A 19523-nucleotide genomic window follows, 5' to 3' on the forward strand; every position below is an offset into this window, starting at 1 on the left:
GCATCTGCAGATTTTCTCTCGTTTGGGATTGGAGGTAAAACAGATGTGATTTTCTCAACAGCTGATGTAAAAGATAGTTGTACCCTATCTCCGAGTTCCCAATCCTCACATTCAGATAGCTGGAGCTCAGCTCTGTCTGAGAGATCCATCGGTTCCCATTCCCTCATCAGCCGGAAGGTCCCCGGGACCCGAGTACGGATCGTGGGGCTGAGAAAGAGGGACGAGAGCAGGACTGTGCCGGGAATGAGGGTTAGAGTGACTGGACTCACTGCAATTGTCCCTCAGTCGGTGTTATAAAGGCTGACCCGGAGAATCGTTCTTACCTGCGCCGAGTTCACGAGGCCTTCTGTGAACTGCGCATGCGCAACATTCGCATCTTTGACGCCTGCGCATTCAATCAGGGCTTCAGCGCCGGCGAATTTATTATCGCAGCGCTTTCTGGGTAATCATGGTGCCATTAAACGTTTCTGCAGACACCAGTTACATCTCCATATCATTTTTTTTTGGTGTAGAAAACTCAGCAGTTCTTTTAACACAGAAAACAGCTCCCATAAAGAATACAATTAATATCAGCAAACTTTCCGCGTGTTTAATGCCAAAGTAGAACCTTCTTAAAAATGCAGATATGAAACACAAGACATTCTGCTGTTGCTGGAAATGTAGACACATACACATAAAATGCAGAAGGAAATCTGCAATTCGTGCAGCAGTTAAGTATAGTACAGGCATGCTGAAGGGACTTGTCCTAAATGTTGTCTATTTATTCCTCTCCACATTTGCTTCCTGATCTGTTGATTTCCACCAATATTTTGCAGAAATAAACCACCTTTTTTTTTCAATCAACCAGTTTCTAAATGTTTCTGATCTATCATTTGTAGCCACATCCTGTTGGTCTGATTCCTCGTCTTTCTCCTCTTTGTAAACTCCAGGCCCCATCTCTTTCTTGAGCCAGAAAGCCAAGACTCAGGCTGGCAACTCTTTGGTTTCTGACTCTGCTCCATCGAAGATTCACTCCTTACTCTGCTGTCAGACTTGAGAGGTGAATTGCAACAACCCAGCTGTCTGAGTCACAGAAGTTAGTGAAAATCACCCAAAACATTGAAAAGAGCAAGGCTGACAAGTGAAGTCAGAGCCAAAGTAAAAACAAAAGACGGTGTACAAGGAAGCCAGAGCTAGTGGAAAGATAGAGGATTGGAGGCTTTTAAAAACTTGCAGAAGAAATCCAGGAAGGTCATTCAGAAGGAACTGATGAATGATGCGAGGAAGTATGGGACTAATATCAAAGAGGATACTAAAAGCTTTTTTTAAGTATATAAAAGGTAAAAGAGAGTCAAGGGTAGATATAGGACAAATACAGAATGATGCTGGATATATTGTAATGAGAAATGCAGAGATGGCAGTGGAACTGAATGAGTAGTCTGCATCAGTCTTCACAGTGGAAGATGTCTACAGTATATCAGACATTCAAGAGTATTAGGGAAGTGAAGTCTGTGCAGTAACAATTACGACTGAGAAGGTGCTGAGGAAGATAATGGTCTGAGTGTAGATGAATCCCCTGGACCTGGTGGAATACACCCTCGGGTTCTGAAGGATGTAACTGGAGAGACTGCAGAGGCCTTAACGATGATCTTTCAAGAAACGACAGATTCTGGCATTGTGCCGGATGACTGGTAAATTGCAAATGTTATCCGCAATTTAAGAAGAGAGGGAGGCAGAAGAAAGGAACCTATTGTCCTGTTAGCCTGGCATCAGTGGTTGGGAAGTTGTTGGAAGCGATTTTTAGGGATGAGATTATGGAGTATCTGAGACACATGACAAGAGATGCCAAAGCCAGCATGGATTCCTGAAAGGAAAACCCTGCCTGAGAAACCCACTGCAATTTTCCAATGAAATTACAAGCCAGGTAGACGAAGGACATGAAATAGATATAGTGTACTTGGATTTTCAGAAATCCTTTGACAAGGTGCTGCACATGAGGCCGCTTAGCAATAAGAGGTCATGGAATTACAGGGAAGTTACTGGCGTGGTTGAACATTGCTAGGTCAGCAGAAGAGTGGGAATAAATATATCGTATTCTGACTGGCTGCCAGTTACCAGTGGAGTTCCACAGGGGTCAGTTTTGGGATCGCTGCTGTTTACGATGTATGTCTATGACTTGGACTACAGTATTAATGGATTTGTGGATAAAATTGCCGATGATACAAAGATAGGTGGAGGAGCGGGTAGTGTTGAGGAAACAGAAAGATTGCAGAGAGACTCAGATAGTTTAGGGTACGGACAAAGAAATGGCAAATGAAATATAAAGTTGGAAAATGGATGGTCATGCACTCTGGTGGAAGAAATAAACGGGCAGAGTATTATTTAGATGGGGAGATCCTTCAAAATACAGAGAGGCAAATGGACTTGGGGCTCCTTGTGCAGGGTACCCATAAAGTTAATTTCCAGGTTGAGTCGGTGGTGAAGGCGCCAAATGCAATGTTGGCATTCATTACTCGACGTACAATATATAAGAGAAGGGATGTGATGTTGAGGCTCTACAAGACACTCGGTAGACCACACTTGGAGAATTGTGTGCAGTTTTGGGATCCTTATTTTAGAAAGGATATACTGATATTGGAAAGGGTTCAGAGAAGATTCACGAGAATGATTCCAGGAATGAAAGGTTTACCGTATGAGGAACATCTGACCGCTCTTGGACTGTATTCTCTGGAGTTCAAGAGAATGACGGGGAGTCTCATAGAGGCATTCAGAATGTTAAAAGTCCTGAACAGATTGGATATGGTAAAGTTAATAACCATAACCATATAACAATTACGGCACGAAAGCAGGCCATCTCTGTCCTTCTAGTCCGTGCCGAATGCTTACTCTCACCTAGTCCCACCGACCCGCACTCAGCCCATAACCCTCCATTCCTTTCCTGTCCATATACCTATCCAATTTAACTTTAAATGTCAATATCGAACCAGCCTCTACCACTTATACTGGAAGCGCGTTCCACACAGCTACCACTTTCTGAGTAAAGAAATTCCCCTACTGTTACCCTTAAACTTTTCAAATCATGTCCTCTTATTTGAATCTCCCCTACTCTCAATGGAAAACGCCTATCCAGGTCAACTCGATTTATTCCCTTCATAATTTTAAATACCTCTATCAAGTCCCCCTCAACCTTCTACGCCCCAAAGAATAAAGACCTAACTTGTTCAACCTTTCTCTGTATCTTAGGTGCTGAAACCCAGGGAACATTATAGTAAATCTTCTCAGTACTCTGTCTATTTTGTTGACATCTTTCCTATAATTCGTTGACCAGAACGGTACACAATACTCCGAATTCGGCCTTACCAATGCCTTGTACAATTTTAACATTACATCACAACTCCTATACTCAATGCTCTGATTTATAAATGCTAGCATACCAAAAGCTTTCTTCACCACCCTATCCACGTGAGATACCACCGTCAGGGAACTATGCATCATTATTCCTAGATCACTCTGTTCTACTGCATTCTTCAAAGCTCTACCATTTACCATGTATGTCCTATTTGGATTATTCCTACCAAAATATAGCACTTCGCAATTATCAGCATTAAACTCCATCTGTCATCGTTCAGTCCACTCTTATAACTGGCCTAAATCTCTCTGAAAGCTTTGAAAACCTACTTCATTATCCACAACGCCACCTACCTAAGTATCATCTGCATGGTAGGGGATTAATTAATTTCCCATGGTAGAGGATTCTTGGACAAGAGGGCACGACTTCAGAATTGAAGGACGTCCATTTCGAACTGAGATGAGGACAAATCACTCTAGTCAGAGGATGGTAAATCTGTGGAATTTGTTGCTACAGGCAGCCATGGAGGCCAAGTCAGTGTTTGTATTTAAGGAAGAGATAGAAAGGTTCTTGATTAGTCAGGGCATCAAAGGGTATGGGGTGATTCAGGGGAGTGGAGATGACTAGAAGAATTTGATCAGCCCACTGTTGAATGGTGGAGCAGACTGGATGGCTCAAATGGCCTACTTCTGCTCCTATATCTGATGGTCTTATGGATTCACTCATCCATGTGTCTCCATCTTTTTCCGATTTTCAAAATGTATGTACATTTCAATATCTTAAACACATGGATTCCTGTAGATGCTGGAAATCCAAGGAAACACACACAGAAAATGCTGGAGAAACTCAGCAGGTCGACCAGCATTTATGAAATTAATCAACAGTCGATATATCGGGCCGAAACCTTTCTTCAGTTCTGGAAAATTACGGGGAAGACACCAGAATAAAAGGTCATGGGGAGGGGAAAAGTGACAGATGAAGCCCGGTGAGTATGAAAGGTAACGGGCTGGTGAGGAAGCAATCTGGTAAGAAGAGGCAGTGGAGCAATAGCGATAGAGTTCCTCTTGTCCTGCCCTACCAGACAATGACACTCTGCAATCAACATATTCTGCTCATGCAAGCGGGCAGTTCGCTCCACCTTGTCCATGGAGTTTCACAGCATCGATGTGTGTCGTGAGGTCTACAAAGTCCATTCTGGTGTTTCTGCCCACGCCAATCTCTTTAATTCTCTCATGTTACAGCAATGAATTTTCCTGTGATGGGGAAATATCTCTGTCTATCTGTGCTTCTGTCCATCTATCTATTTTTCTATCTTCCATCTAAGTTTCTGTCAATTTCTCCCTCAAAAAAATACATACGTTCACAGGATCACTCACACACACACACACACACACACACACACACACACACACACACACACACACACACACACACACACACACACACACACACACACACACACACACCACGGAATTTCAATTTCTTTGTCCCAATGGAACTTCATTTTTTTGGTCTTTTTGATATATTCTGTGCTTATCTTTTCACTGCTCACCGCACTTCAGGAACTCAGGAGTATTTATTGAAATTCATGCAGAAGCACCAAATGGATTTTAGTGAGAATTTTGAAAATGTTCCCCAGATTAGGCCGGGTCAGGGTTGCAGGAAGCAGAGATCCAGGGGAACTTGGCTTTGTGGATACTGAGATGACCTGACCACAGAGGCAGAGGGTGCTGGTAGAGTGAGAAGCGTATTCTCTCTGGAAGCCGGTACCCAGGACTGTTCTGAACAGATCTGTTCCGACAACCCTGTTCATTGTGATTTTTAATTCACTCGGAAAGTGATGCGTATGTGGATGCGGGTTCATTTGCAGCATTGAAGAAAAGTTTGTCTGGGTAGATGGATGAGGGAGGTATTGACATCAAGAGTCTGTATGCATGTGGACGGGTCCAGGCAGAGAATGGCACAGATTAGATGGGCCGAAAGCCCTGATTCTGTGCTGTAAGTGAATGAATTACATTGCGCGTCCCACACAAGTGCATTTCGCAGATTTAAATTATTCCAATGAAATGTTCTAAAAAAAACCCTGCAAATACAAGAAACACACAATGGATGAAGAACATCGGTGGAGACGAACGAAGTTAGTGCTTCAGCTTCAACACCTTGTGTCAGAATGGCTTCAAACAATTTCTGATGTGATTTCAGGTCTCCAGCATCCTGAGTGTTTCTTTAATTTCCAGCTGCTCACAGACAGACGACAGTGAGTGGGAATTCCCAAACATAGTGAGGATACAGAACCCAAGGTAGATAACCAACGATGCAAACACTGAACAGCTCATTCCAGGTACTAACAGCCTCTGTGTATTGAGATTACCTCGCAGGTCTATTCGTTCTGTCTGCTCTTTTCTGCCTGTGGACGTTCAGCCCCTCTAACCATCAACAAGTTGTCGGCTTTCATGTCATTGCACTCTCTATAACAAATACTCTCTAACCGTTTTGTTCATCCTCTATGGAATGAATTTCCGTCTTCTGCAGCCCGGTGTTGCCCCAAACACTCACCTCCCACCTCTGTCAGTATCTCCACCTCCCCACCTCCCACTCACCTGGATCCACCTCTCACTCCTCAGCTCTTGCCCCATCCCCACCCCTCACCTCTTTTCTCTGACTATTTCCCGTCCACTCTCAGTCCAGAGGGAAGGTCTCGGCCCGAAATGTTGACGGTCCATTCCCCTCCACAGACGCTGCCTGACCCACTGAGTTCCTCCGGCAGTTTGTTCTTTGGTCTGCATAACCCGTGTTAGTATGGGTAGCGGGATTTTACACCATATTCCAGGTACAGTCTCAACAAAACACAAATAATTGTCACTTTGTCCGGACCATTGGCCCCGCTTGCAGGGCAACAGTCTGCCGGTATTTGCCCCTCAATGTGGTGAATCCCTCTGCTCGCCACCACGGTGGGCTCAGACATTTCCACAGATGAGCTGCTCCTGTCCCCACCGGGTCAAACATCCTGTCCGCCCCCTCTCACACCATCTTCATCCTTTCAGTAAAATCCACCTCTCCCTCCCTCCCCGGGGAATCGGCATCAAACCGACGGGCCGAGCGGTCTCCTTCTACCTCTCAGAGATAAATCAGACTCTGGCCGCAGGAGACGCTTCACAAACGCCTCAACTTCCCTCGGAGGGAAATGGAAATAAATCAGAAAGCGGACATTTCCTTTGAGATTTGTTCCGCCCTGTCGAGATTCCGGTTCCGCAGCGAGAGACGAACTCAGCGGGGTAACGCCCTCTCGGCTTGTCCACTTCCGCAATTGGGTGTAACCAGTGATTGACATTCCTGCGCGCCAATGGGGACAGCGCAGCTCCTGACGCTTTGTTTTTCAGCTGTGATGGAGGGGGTGGTCACGTGATTGGTAGCTCAGCCGTTAAATGATAAATCATTGAACTCTCCAACGCGTGGGTGACGTAGACACCGCGCACGCGAGGGCAGGTCCCGATGTGGGGAGCTCATATGTGACGTCGGACTCGTGGGGGGGGGGGGGCGGAGCTGTGTGACGTCACCCGTGGCGGAGCGCTCTCTTTTAAAAACACCTGAATGGACGTTTCTGATGATTCCAGTGGGACAACAACATTAATCACGGGGTTCGTCACTGAATCCAGTGTTGTGACATGTATGTTATGTGTCCGGCTGTGCCGTGTTGTTGGTGGAGTGGGCAGCGCGTTGTTTGTCTCGATTCGGGTCACAACACCAGAATTGCCAGCGGGGTCCACACACAGTGTATTAGTCAACAGAAAACCTTTCGTACCTGCAGTCTTTGTCCCCCGGTAAACTCAACACCCTGACACTGTGGACCATAGACACCCCTTCCTCTTTAAAGTCATTTATTCACTCAGACTGCTGATCGCTGAGAGGAATTATATTTATTGTTCATTAAAGTTCCCCAGTCTCGTTTGGACGGATACGAAGTGGAGTTTGGGGTGTCACAATGAAAGGGCCGGACGGCCGAACTCTCCCCGTTGTCCAAACATCCTTCCAGGTGAGGCGACACTTCACCTGTGCATCTTCGGGGGACGCCCGTTGTGTCCGCTGCTCCCGATGTGGCCGCCTCTACATTGGTGACACCAGCTCCTCCGCAGTTGTGCGGGGCAGGGTTGTTTTTTGGGGGGCGGATCGATGTTATTGTTCCCTTTTGTGCGGGAGGGGTGGGTTTTGGGGTTGATGATCAGGATGTCGTTCTTTTTGATGCGGGGGGTGGGGTGGGAGTGTGATTTTTCTCTCTGAACGACTTTCATGCTCTTTCTTTGTTTTGTAGTTCTCTGGAGAAAAAAAAAACGCAAGAGTTGTTTATGGATACCTGCTTTGATAATAAACTGACCTTTGAACTATCCTCTCCCAGCGGGACCTCCCGGTGTCCAAACATTTTTATTCCGATTCCCATTCCCGATCCGACGTGTCAACCCATCCCCTCTTCTTGTGCCAAGTTAAAGCCACCCTCAAGGTCCAGGATCTGCACCTTGTATTCCGTCTGGGTAGCCCTCCCCCCAACCTGATGGCATGAATATCGATTTCTCCTCCCGGTGAACAAATCTTCCTCCCTCCCACTACCTCTGACTTCTCACGACTGTTGACTCTTTTCGATAGATGCTCCCGGGCCTGCTGACTTCCGCCACCATTTTGCTTGTGTTCCTCTGGATTTCCTGCATCTGCCGACCTTAAAGAGCAACCAGGAGAAAATCTGCAGATGCTGGAAATTCAAACAACACACACAGAATGCTGGTGGGACACAGCAGGCCAGGCAGCATCTATAAGGTGAAGCACTGTCGACCTTTCTGCGGTGTCCCACCAGCATTTTGTGTGTATTATCTGCAGACTTAAACGCGTTTGTGATTTGCCTCTCCGTTGTCCCTCACGCCTCCGATCACAGGAGGCGCTGCAGGGATCGCTGGCCACTCGTGGCGATGTGCAGACCTCCGGCCCCTGGTGTCGCTGTACGGACCTCCGGCCACAGGCGACGATGTGCAGACCTCCGGCCACCGGTGGTGCTGCGGAAAACCTCCTGTTAAACGCATGCGCAGAGCTGACTGCAGCTGTTGTTGGGGGTTCTCCGACTGGAGCGGAAGGTGAGTCGGGTCTGATCTTGGCGGATTTCTGTAAATTGGGGGCCGGTTGCATTGGGAAAGGGCCGGGACCGAGATCTGCAGGACGGCTGGAGCAGGGTTGCAATGCCAATCTTTTAGCTGCCGGAGCTGTACGAGCGGTGATTGATAAGTTCGTGGCCCAAGTTAGAAGACCTAAAGTTATACAGCTCTCGGTACATGTACGTGCAGTTCAACTTCCTTGCCCCATTCATGTGATGAGCACGTACACAAATTGGGTGTATGTGTGTGTATATATATAGGGCTTTTTATAATGTCAAACACTATACAAATATGAAAGAAATATATTTGAATTCCAGAGCTCCACAGAAATACGGTGATAGTTAAGACATAACAAGATTATAGCCAATCACTGCATTTCAGTATATAACTGGTACAATGAAACATATAACACTTAATTTAATAATACGATAAAGTTTGCACAGTTGCATTCACTAATAATCATAAAATATCATTCTCAAGCAAGTGGAGTAAAGAAAGTTGTTTGCTTAGAAGCCATAGGGTTGTTAATAAGAAAAAAATTACTTTTGTATTAGCAAGTAATCCACGGACCACCACAGTCACAGCTCCAGGATTTCACCAAAAACGATCAGAGATCTTAATGTTATTAGTGGCATTTCCCCCCCATCCACCAACCCCTATCCCCCAACCCCCATTTCCGTCAAATTCCCTCAATTTAATATGCAGCCGCTGTTAAATTCCGCGTTAAATTTTGACTTTTTTTTTACAGAAGTGCTGGAGTGGTGCTCCGGTGAGCTCCGGAGGTGCTCTGCACCCCTGTTTAGATCCAAGTAAAATGGACCCGGGGATCAAGCTGCCCCGGTTTATGAGGTGTTGAGCGAGTATTTCTGGTCTGGGATCAAATGTTTGTTTCTGGAGTTCCTTTGGAAGCAATGCTGCTAATCTGAGGAGAGAATGAGTTTGTATTCCATCCCTCACAAGGACAGGCTGTGAGTAAATGGGCTGTTCTGTGTTTGAACCAGTGGAAATAGACCTGGGGGGGGGGGGGGGGGTTCAGTGTTCAAACTGTGTTTGGGAATTCCTCCTCGCTGTCACCTGTCTGTCAGACAGTAGAAATCAAACAGAAACTCAAGTTGCTGGAAATCTGCACTAAAAATGATAAATTCTGAATCCATTCTGACAAATGATTGTGAACCTGAATCGTTAAATTTGTTACTCTCCCCACAGCAGTTCCTTACCTTTTTAGCGATTCTGGTGAATCCAGTTTCTTTTTATTCCATTCACTCTGGAGTGGTTTAAATTTCCTGATTGTCTGTTATACTTGGGAATGTGTTCCGTGCAGTTGTTGCTAATGAGATTCACGTGAATAATCTCAGGTATGATCGGCTTTATGTATGAGGAGCATTTGATGGTTATGGATGGGGCTGTGCTCAATGGAGTTCAGACGGGGCGAAAGGGGAGGGGGTGGTTAAGTAAACCTACCGAATGCTGAAAAGCCTGGATACAGTGGACATGAAGGGGATATTTTCCATTAGACGGAGAGTCTGTGATCTGACAGCACGGGCTCAGAATAAAGATGCTTCCCTTCAAAACTGTGATGAGAAAAATATATTCAGCCAAAAGATGTCTGATCTGTGGAATTTATTGCCGCAGAGGTTGGTTGAGGCTGCCTTTTGGGTATATTTATGGCAGAGATTAATATATTGATGATTGCTAAGTAGCTTCAGGGTTACAGAAGGAAGGCAGGAATATGGTGCTGGAATATATCTCAGCCATGGTTGAGTGGTGGGGCAGACCAGATGGATCGAATCACCGAATTCTGTTCCTGCATCTTACATCTTACCATGACAGAACGATTACTCCTTCCTATCCCATATTAGGTTTTGTGACGTGTCAGGGACAATTACAGATTTGTTCAGTGATATTGTTATATTTGTCTTGAATATTTAGATTTCAGTGAGCAGAAATATTTTGTTCTCCTTTGTATTGTTAACATGCTTCGTTATCTTTCGTGTTAAAGTTAGACCTGCGGTGAGAGATTTATTGGAAGAAAAGCCCACAAAACTGGAAGCAAACCACGACTGTAGACGAGGGAACAGCAGCGAGTGAACCAGCCCGAGGACTGAGAGCACCGACTGGAGAGAAACCCTTTTGACTCAGGGTTTCCATTGATTCAGTCAGGAGCAAGTCTGGTGAGTCTCATTTACTCAAACACTGGTCCTTTAGACATTACATGCCGTATATTCCAGAGTATAAGCCGACCCCCATTTTCAAGGTTAAAAAAGGGACTTTTTCATGTTACCTTTGTATAAGCTGTCCCCTTTTATAAAGGTTTTTGATTTAACCAGAAACAATCACAAGATCTCACATGCCTGTACTCAGCTTTGCATGATCCGGAACCTGAAAATTTTGTGAACCGGTACCTGCTAAGAAAACAGGCTTACACAGTGAAGAGCATTATAAGCAAATTCTTAATAAATAAATCAGAGAGGAAAGTTTTGGATTAGGTCTCCAATGGTGAAGAAGCCTCTGAAATGTAACCCTCGCGAAACCATTTAGCACCCATCGTAATCTCGTTAAAACATAACACGGGGTGGCGGGATCAGTACGTGCAATCAGTATTGAGTTTGCAACCGCCATGTACAAAAGATTAAAACGAATGCGATGTGATGCTGGCTTCAAGCTGAAGGTTGTTGATTTTGCTAAAGGAATGAATAATTCTGCAGCTGCTAAGAGGTTTAGTGTAAACGAGAGAGAGTGAGAGAGTGGAGAAAGGCAGAGGACACGCTGAGGGAAATGCCAAAGACGACATGTGCAAACCGCAGGAAAACACGCCAGTGGCCAGAACTGGAAGAAAAAGTTTTAGAGTGGGTGAATCACCAGCGATCATCCGGATACATTGATACCGGAGAAATGATTCGAGTTCAAGCGTTGAAATGGGCCGAAAACACTGTTTGGTCAGCGAAAATTTCAAAGCTACGCGAAGTTGGTGCACCCGATTTATGAATAGACGCGATCTTGCGTTGAGACAAAAAACACAGATTGCTCAGAAAATTCCCGTGAGGTGTTGTTGTTTACGTTCAAAATCGCTGCCGGTTGCTTGACGTGGGTTAAAGAGGTGTGGCGTCGACGTTCCGAAGGTTTCGGGAAGGAAAAGTCGCTGCTTGTCTGGGACGTGTTCAAAGCGCACTTGTCAGGTGAGACTAAAGCAGCATCAAAAGCTGAAAACAGGGACATTGCAGTCATCCCCGGTGGTTTGATCTCCGTGCTCCAGCCACTAGATGTGAGTTTAAACAAACCAAAGAATTCATGCATTGAGAGTGGAACGAATTTGACTCAAAAACAACCAATAAATGCGACCTGTCTTCCCTGTATTCATTTTTCCAAAGTTGGCACCCTCTGGATAAGCCGACCCCCTAATTTTAGGACCAAATTCTCTGCTTATACTCTGGAATTTACAGTGTCTGCCCAGGAGTATCAGTTCAGTCTGTCAGACCCAGTTGCAATAATGTACTGTCAGTGCCCGAGCTCTTTAAAGTCTCTCACATTCCCTCAGTGTTTGCTCATTTGAAGAACTTGCATCTTCTGAAGTAGCTTTTGGTCGGTTCTGAGTGTGGAGAGGGAAAGAGGGGTGTTTATATTTACTATCTTGCAAAAGGAGGTAATTGTTTACAATTACTTGCTGCAAACTCGCAACCCATACCCTGTACATTCTCAACCATATTATTGACATAGATGACAAGTAGCAATGGGTGTCACCCTGGGGAGCTCCAGGAGGCACGGGCCTTGACTCCAATAAACAGCCTCCCATCGTCACCAACACACACAAAATGGTGGAACACAGCAGGCCAGACAGCATCTATAAGGAGAAACACTGTCGACCTCTGGTGCTTCCCCTCTCCCCCTTTCTTTCTCCCTCGGCCTCCCGTCCCATGATCCTCTCCCTTCTCCAGCTCTGTATCACTTTCACCAATCACCTTTCCAGCTCTTAGCTTTATCCCACCCCCTCTGGTCTACTTCTATCATTTTGCATTCCCCCTCCCCTCACTACTTTCAAATCTCTTAGTATCTTTCCTTTCAGTTAGTCCTGACGAAGGGTCTTGGCCCAAAACGTGGATGGTGCTTCTCTCTATAGATGCTGCCTGGACTGCTGTGTTCCACCAGCATTTTGTGTGTGTTGTTTGAATTTCCAGCATCTGCAGATTTCCTCGTGTTTGCTCCCATCATCACCATCTGCTTCCTACCATCGAGCTGTTCCCAGACTCTGGGCTCTGTGACAAACACAATGTTAGCAGCAAGATTCGACAGTGATTAATATAAAGAGAGATCTGTTGCTTCTTGAAAGCTGTCTGATGCAATGGACCAGACCCTCCCTTGCTTACAACTTAATCTCCCCTCGGATCCATCCTCCTGGGTCACATTGTGTCCGACAACCCACATCCCCAACCTCCCTCCACCCCATCGGTAGCCCCACAACTTTCCCACCATTTACCCCACACCCGTACATGTGGACAGATCCTCGTCACCGACATCCACTCTCATAGCTTGGGGAACCACAACGAACTGATCCTACATTCCCGGCCCAGACGGTGCAGCCGTCGTAGCAACAGGTTGGCCAAGTAGCAACAACCACTCCGACCCTCGTCCCTCCTCGAGAACCCGTCTGGTAGGGTGTGGTTCCATGCAGCTGCCCTGTTCTTTCTCCCGGCAGCCAGGGATAGGCCCTATTTCCACAAACCCATTAAGCTCCATTTAGTGGTCCAGAGGTATCTTAAGTTTGACTCTTTGTATAGTTACTACTTCCCACTTGATAGGGTGCACTCTCATTATGGTCAAACCAACAAGTAGTACTAGCCACTGGAGATGTAACTCTTATCCCCGGCCATCGCTTGGAGGGGTCTTGTGGAGGAGATCTACGTCTCCAACCCTCAAAGCAACACCATACCCAGTCTCATCTTCCAGACCTGGATATGGTGCAATTGACAATGCTACCATTACGGCTATCAGAAAACACCGGAACTGAATTTTGCCGCTGCTTTCCGATGATGGGTGCAGTGGAACTGCTGTTTTATTGCAAGTTCTTTATAGATTTCCTCATTTATTTTGGCCCATTGTCCTGGCTTATTTCTGGAAGTCCACAGTGAGGAGTTATTTAGCAATATTTTCACAACAGTCATCGTGGTATTATGAGTTGTAGGAACAGCTCAGCCTTCTGGGCGGAGATGGCCGCTTCAAAAGAGGCCTGCTCAATTACACTGGCATGCAAAAGTTTGGGCACCCCTGGTCAAAATTTCTGTTACTGTTAAACGAGTAAATTTTGAACTGATTTCCGAAAGGCGTAAGTTAAAGATGACACATTTCTTTCATATTTTAAACAAGAAAGCTTTTTTATTTCCATTTTTTATAGTTTCAAAATAACAAAAAAGGAAGAGGGCTCGAAGCAAAAGTTTGGGCACCCTGCCTGGTCTTTATTTAGTAACACCCCCTTTGGCAAGTGTCACAGCTTGTAAACGCTTTTTGTAGCCAGCTAAGAGGCTTTCAATTCTTGTTTGGGGGATTTTCGCCCATTCTTCCTTGTAAAAGGCTTCTAGTTCTGTGGATTCTTGAGCTGTCTTGCATGCACTGATCTTTTGAGGTCTATCCACAGATTCTCGATGATGTTTTGATTGGGGGACTGTGAGGGCCTTGGCAAAACCTTCAGCTTGCACCTATTGAGGTAGTTCATTGTGGATTTTGAGTTATGTTTAGGATCATTATCTTGTTGTAAAAACCATCTTCTTTTCATCTTCGGTTTTTTTACGGACAGTATGATGTTGGCTTCCAGAATTTGCTGGTATTTAATTTAATTAATTCTTCTCTTTATCAGTAAAAGGTTCTTGCAATTAAGGGAAGTACAGTTCTCAAACCAGGCCGTGATGCAGCCAGTCAGGATGCTCTGAATTGTGTTCCTTTAGAAAGTCCTTATGATTTGGGTCCCCATCCCAATCTTCTTCAACCGTCTGAGGTGAAAGAGGCGCTGTTGTGTTTTTATCACAACACAGCCAGTATATGCAGACCATGTGAGATCCTTGGTGGCGTTTATGCCATGGAACTTAAAGTTGCTCACCCTCTCAACCCCAGATCCATTGATGTCAGTAGGGGTTAACCTGTCTCCATTCCTTCTGTCCAGATTCCACATGAGCTGAGGACAGGGAATTATGATATTCTAGCCATTGTTGGGACTTGGTTGCACCCAACAGTCTGAGCGATTTAGAGGAACAGATTTGTAGAGAGATCGCAGACCATGCCAAGAAACAAAGGTTTTAGTAAGTGATTTTAACTTTCCATATATTGACTGAGACTCCCATACTGTAAAAGGAATAGATGGGGTAAAGTTTGTCAAATGTGGCCTTAATCAGTACCTAGAATTCCTGACGTTTAAGTGTGCAATAAGCTGTTAGGAAATGATCCATGGCTGGTGACAGCAATTAGAGATCATAATGCCATGAAATTGAAAATAAATAAGGAAAAAGAGAGTTCTGGATCACGGGTTGAGATTCTCAATTGGAGAAAGGTCAATTTTGATGGTATCAGAAAGGATCTGACAAGTGTGGTTTGTGACAGGCTGTTTTCTGGCAAAGGAGTACTTGGTAAGTGGGAGGCCTTCAGAAGTGAAATTTTGAGGGTGTAGAGTTTGTATGTGTCTGTCAAAATAAAAGGTGAAAGGTAACTGATGCAGGGAACCTTGGTTCTCAATAGATATTGAAGCCCCGGATATTTTGTTCCTCTAAATGCCTCAGACTGTTGGGTGCTGCCAAGACTTATTAATGACTGACTCATTAATGATCATTCTATGTCCTCAACTGATCTGACTTGTTTTTCGGTCTTCTGTTGGTTTCTCAAAGCTTCCCAATTGTTTTTGCTCTTTTGTTTGCTCTCTCTTTGGCTTTTATGTTGGCTTTGGCTCATTTCAGCTCTGGTCGTGTCCTCCTGCCTTTCCAATGCTTCCATTTCTTTGGGATGTATCGATAACTCAGCTCCTGAATTGTTCCCAGAAACTCCAGCCATTGCTGCTGCGTTGTCACTCCTACTTTTTCCCTTCCATATATATAACCATATAACAATTCCAGCACGGAAACAGGCCACCTCGTCCCTTCTAGTCCGTGCCGATGCTAACACTCACATAGTCCCACTGGCCCGCACTCAGCCCATAACCCTCCATTCCTGTCCATATACCTATCCAATTTTACTTTAAATGACAATACCAAACCTGCCTTTACCACTTCTACTGGAAGCTCGTTCCACACTCTCTGAGTAAAGAAATTCCCCCTCGTGTTACCCTTAAACTTTTGCCCTCTAACTCTCAACTCATGTCCTCTTGTTTGAATCTCCCATACTCTCATTGGAAAAAGCCTATCCACATCAACTCGATATATCCCCATTATTTTAAATACCTCTATCAAGTCCCCCCTCAACCTTCTACGCTCCAAAGAATTAAGACCTAACTTGTTCAGCCTTTCCCTGTAACTTAGGTGCTGAAACCAGATAACATTCTAGTAAAGCTTCTCTGTACTCTCTCTGTTTTGTTGATATCTTTCCTATAATTCAGTGAACAGAACTGTACACAATACAAAAGAGCCACGAGTCAGCAACTGTCCCTTGATTGGGAGAGGACAATAGATGGAGGTTGCTTTGGACCAGAGCCAATGACCAGGTGTTAAAGGCCAGACAGATGACCTGCGGAATGCGACGTTTGAATTGATAAGGAATGGATATAAAAGTGGATGCCTTGTGGGTGCTGGGGGTGGTAACTTCGAAGAATAACCATCGCAGACACAAGCGAGAAGAACCCTGCGTGAAGCACGTGGAGAGGGCGTCGGGACCACGAGGAGCAAGGAGCGTCTGGCCAGCGTAAATTCCTCCGCCCGGGTAATACCTTTGATATTCTTTGACTATCCAGCAGAGTCAGGGGTCCTCAGCAGGTTTGCACACAAGGTATTTAGTGTATGACTTCAAGTATCAGTTAGTTTGAACAATACAGGTAATTGTCAGTAAATACAGAACTCTCTGTGCCTCACTCAGAATAATTGGAAGAGGTAGAAGCGGTATCTGTCTCTCTCTTTTTCAAACAGAATTGGCGTCCCTGGGTGGGCTCGAGGTTAAATCTCTTGTTGAGTCAGCACGGGACTCGAGCCGGACCACGTGGGTGAGAAATAGAGAAATCGGGGCGGGGTAACTGGTTGGTAGAGACCCAGGATGAAGAATTTAGGGAAATCTGCAAGTCCGAAGGACTTGGCTAGCTTTGATCGGAGGGAATTCCTCCAGAAGTACTTATTGGGGAATAGCCAAAATACGGGCTGTGTGCTGGACACACCAGCGGTAAAGGCGGCGAAGTGTTGTTTAGAATTGCCCGAGGAAAATTGTCGGACAAGGAATTTAAGCGATTACTGAAGCCAGTAGCAGTTACCTGCCTCCCTCAGGAATTAATAGGAAATCGGCAAAAAAAGCCGACGCTGAGAGAGATAAGTTAGCAGACGAAAACAAAAGAATCCGAGAGGTGAAAGGGGAAAGCCCTAATGGCTGCTCGGAATCTCCCAGTATCGCGCGATCTCTTTCCTCCATCGAGGGTCCAGTGGCTCCAAGAACTCCTGCCATTACTCGGTTCAGGCGGGTCCCTTGCCGAAATTCTCTGCTCCCCTTCTCTTTTCTTCAATTATCCATTCTGGTACTACATTCTCTCTCGAGCAAATCGCTTCCCCGTCCTTCCATTTCTCCATGTTCTATTCCCCTCTCTTATCAGATTCCTTCTTCTCCATCTGTTACTTTTTTTCAAATAACAAATACAAAGTATTTACTTCATCCCTCTTCCTCACCCACCCATCTAAACGCTCACTTGGCCACAAATATCACGTACCAGTCTCTACTCAGTATAGCCTCCCCCACCGTCTTATTCTGACATTTTCCTCCTTCTTCTCCAGTCCAATTCGCAGCTCTATTTAAAATGGCCTCGACCCGAAACGTCGACTCTTTATTCACCTCCATAGATGCTGTCTGAACTGCCGAACCCCTCCAGCATTCTGTGTGGGTTAACAAACTTTCAGGTGAGTGGACAGGCTACAAAATATGAAAGTAATATGTAGGGCTTTAATACAGATATAGTTCAAATCCCTTTTATAAAGCAATTTGTCCGCACTTAATTTCCGAGTGTCCCTCATCCGATCCAGAATATCCACTCATTCATCGCCCTCGCAGTGACGTTAGATTAGATGCGGCGAAGTTCTCATGTTTATTTCACCCTCCTCCCATCCATGGAAAGGATCTCATCTGACTTGCGGACCAGACACCACAACACCATCAGTCTTGCAGAGGTTCCCTGATCCCGTTGGTCCAACACACTGCACAGTGGTCAATTGAGTTGAGTTGCAAATAACAAAAGTTGAGTTTCAATTGGAAATGTTAACAAAAGATCATATTTAGTTTTAATTTAAGCACGTCATTTAAATAAAACAGGATCTGGAACTGTAGCAGATTTCTGATCTAATTGTTTCAATTGTTTGGCTAATTCAAATCTTTCTTTATTAGCTTCATTATTAACAATCGCAGTATATGAAATCATTTGTCCTCTAATATAGGCCTTGGAAGTATCCCATACAGTACGAATTGAAGTATCATTCTTTTTATTCTCTTCAAAAATCAAAATAATATGCCTCTTTAGAAATTAAAAAAAAATCCTTATCAGATAACAAAGATGTATTAATACGCCAAAATGTGTTTGCTTGAGGACGACCAGGGAGATTTAAAGACAGAAATACAGGAGCATGATCTGAAACAGCATTCTCTTTATATTCACAGGAAGGAACTGATGAAATCATTTGACTATCAATAAAGAGTAATCAATCCTGGAATATGTATGATGGACATGGGGAAAAACGAGTACATCCAATCTAAAGGGTGTAAGAAACGCCAAATATCAACAATACCACATTTCAATAAAAAAAATAAACAAAAAACAAAGCTGACTTATTAAGAGACGCTGGTTTAGAAGATGATCGGTTTAAACTTGGGTTTATCCAGTAGTTAAAATCTCCTCCCATCACCAAAGAAGAAAGACTCAGATCTGGTAAAGACGAAAAAAAAACGCTGAATGTATCCGGATCATCTACTTTTGGGGTATGCACAATGGCAATACGATTACTTTATTACTTAGTTTTACTGAAACTATAACAAAACGTCCAATCGTATCAGACACTACTTCATGTTCGACAAAGGAAAATGTATTGCCTATAAGAATCAAATTCCGCTAGATTTGTCCTGAAAAGACGAATGAAAACAAAGGCCGTTCCAACGGCTAAAAAACGTAGATGATCGCATTTGCAGATGTGAGTTTCTTACTAAAATATAATAGGTTCTTTAAATGCCCCAATATATGCAAAAATCTTATTACGTTTAACAGGGTGATTTAACCCCTCACGTTAAATCTAAGTAAATTAGAAGTTTGGTTCATTTTTATTTTATTTAAAGGAAAGTTTAAAATGTAAGTTAAACCAATCCATAAACCTTGAGAAATGGCAAGCAAGCAACAAATTAGCTAACAAAAAATCGAAAAAAACGTATAAGAAAAATAATCATGCCCCGCCCACCTCCCAAGAAAGAAGACCGACCAACAGATGGCCAGCATCTACTACTACTGACAACCCTCCCAAAAAAACCTTGTGATGGCTCCAATTAGTTTCAATGTTTTTTAAAATATATTTCAAACTTGACGAAAGAATATCCAAACAATTATCGTATAACAAAAATACAGTATTAAAAATACAAAAGGAAATTAGTTACAAATGTTTACCAAAAGTAAACCCTAGAATTCTTCAGACAGAAAGTCATTGAACATTTAAACTTTTATCTCCATGGGAAAACAGGCTAAGCAGTTAGCTTTCAAATTAAAAAAAAATCTTTCTGCTGCGATTCTCGAACTAAACCATTCGAAGGATCGATCTTTAGTGAGATTCTCAGTCAAACTGGGCAGCCATGGGACGGGTTAAAACCCTTGTTAAAAAATTCCAACAAAGCTGCTTACACTTAGCACGTTCCTGCATAAACTCAAG

At 44.3% G+C, this 19523-nt stretch overlaps 1 long non-coding RNA gene across 2 annotated transcripts; it reads left to right on the forward strand.

Moving 5' to 3' along the window:
- Window positions 1–8401: 8401 nt before the first annotated feature.
- LOC132389902 (uncharacterized) lies at window positions 8402–18405 on the forward strand. Of its 2 annotated transcripts, XR_009510722.1 has the most exons (6): window positions 8402–8445; window positions 9212–9431; window positions 10463–10634; window positions 16031–16350; window positions 17400–17522; window positions 18274–18405. It is a non-coding gene; the product is annotated as an uncharacterized LOC132389902 (long non-coding RNA). The 2 variants fall into 2 exon arrangements; XR_009510721.1 differs by having other exon boundaries at window positions 16031–17522.
- Window positions 18406–19523: the final 1118 nt, after the last annotated feature.

This window comes from Hypanus sabinus, unplaced genomic scaffold (genome assembly GCF_030144855.1).
Source record: "Hypanus sabinus isolate sHypSab1 unplaced genomic scaffold, sHypSab1.hap1 scaffold_698, whole genome shotgun sequence".
Lineage (NCBI taxonomy): Eukaryota > Metazoa > Chordata > Chondrichthyes > Myliobatiformes > Dasyatidae > Hypanus > Hypanus sabinus.